The sequence below is a fragment of the Gopherus evgoodei genome, unplaced genomic scaffold (genome assembly GCF_007399415.2).
Source record: "Gopherus evgoodei ecotype Sinaloan lineage unplaced genomic scaffold, rGopEvg1_v1.p scaffold_256_arrow_ctg1, whole genome shotgun sequence".
Taxonomy (NCBI): domain Eukaryota; kingdom Metazoa; phylum Chordata; order Testudines; family Testudinidae; genus Gopherus; species Gopherus evgoodei.
The window spans coordinates 30,133-31,787 of NW_022059919.1; the positions used below are offsets into that span (position 1 = coordinate 30,133).

The window sequence follows — 1,655 nt, forward strand, 5'->3', positions numbered from 1 at the left end:
AGATGTTCCCTCCCCTCTTTCTTTATGCTGCTGTTGTCATTTCATGGAATGTCTGGGATGGGGAAAAGCTGAGTTCACTCCAGCTGGAGGGAAAAAGACCCCTGAAAATCTCAGGCCCTCAGGGAAAACCCAACCTCTGCTAACAGGGTCACTGAGGTGCTGGGGATTTGAGTAGGAAAGGGACTGTCTGAATTATCAAGGTGGGGAATGAATAACAAACTACAAGATCCACCTCATTAACCACCGACACAGACTAATCCTGCTGCAGATAGAGAGGAAACTGGGAGCGATTCTTTGCTGTGCAGCCATGGAAACACTGACCCAATTGCACTGCAGTGAATGTGCTGGGGAAAGCTGGATTTTACAGGCAGGTGGAAATCATGGATCCTAGAAACACCTGGAGTTCCCCACACTGTGTCTGCTACCAGGGTTGGGTGTTGAGCTGCTCACAGAGTTCCCCACCACCATTACTTTCTAGCAGGGGATTGCAGCACCACCCACCCACCCAGAGGTGAAAGTAAGCCGGTCGAGTTTGGTATGGTGTACCGGCAAGAGCCAGTACGCCGTGTTGGACCGCACCGGCGTCCACGGCGGGGATTGAAAGGGCTCTGGACTGTCCACGGCCAGGGCTCCGGCGGCCGGGCTGAGGCCGGGATTGAAAGGACTCAGAGCTCCACGCCACTGCGGGCAGCACATAGTCCTTTGAATCCCGGGCACGGCTCTGGTGACCAGGCTGGGGCCGGGATTTAAAGGGCTCGGGGTTCCCCTCAGCGGCAGGAGCTCAGGGCCCTATAAATCCCTGCCCTGGCCCCGCAAAGCTCGGCTTTCTACTGGTCGCTGGAGGCCCAGGCCCTTTAATTTGCCCCATGAGCCCCGGGGGGCTCCCAGCCCCATCTTCAGCTAGGAGCCTCTGGTTGATTTAAAGGCTCTGGGTCTCCCAGCCACAGCTGATGCCCCAGGGCCTTTAACTCTTGAGAGGCCACGCCTTTTCTGGATGAGGCCACTCCCCCTCAGGGCTCTCGCAGTACTGGTAAGTCCTGTAAGTTACTTTCACCCCTGCACCCAGCCAATGCAGTGTGAGGGCTGAGTCTTGTATTGCTGCACCATGGGTCCAGGGCATGCACTGTCTCTCCTCGTCTGCTGTGTAGAATCCGGCCCTGCCACAAAGTGTCACCCATGAGCCACCAATTTCCAGGACAGCAGGTTTGGCCCTCAGAGCAGGGATTTGCCCAAAGTGGGGGTGTAGCTCAGTGGTAGAGCACATGCTTTGTATGTATGAGGCCCTGGGTTCAATCCCCAGCAACTCCAGGTTCTTTTCTCACCCAGCTTATTTGCTCGTGCCCAGAGGGGTTGTGGCCCACCAGGCTCCCTGCCCGAGTTTCAATCCTGCTCAGTGAGGGGCAAGTGACAATTGCATGGAAGGTCCTGGGGGAGTTTCTGCTCCTAAGTCACCTCGGTATGTTTAAGATTCTCACCCACTGTGCTGCTTGGGACAATTGTAGATGAGAAGGGCGAATCCTCCAGCACTGGAGGGAAAGGTCCCATCTGCACAGGCCGAGGGGCAAGGAAACAGAGGGGCCGTCAGTGCTCAGAGAGGAGAGAGGTCAGTGATTTACACCCACCAGGGGACACTGACTTTTTGAGGCGGGTGCAGC

General features: G+C 56.3%; 1 non-coding gene across 1 annotated transcript; it reads left to right on the forward strand.

Annotated features, from left to right (window-relative positions):
* The first annotated feature begins 1,236 nt into the window (after window positions 1-1,236).
* On the forward strand, window positions 1,237-1,308 carry TRNAT-UGU. The gene has a single exon. It is a non-coding gene; the product is annotated as a tRNA-Thr (tRNA).
* Window positions 1,309-1,655: the final 347 nt, after the last annotated feature.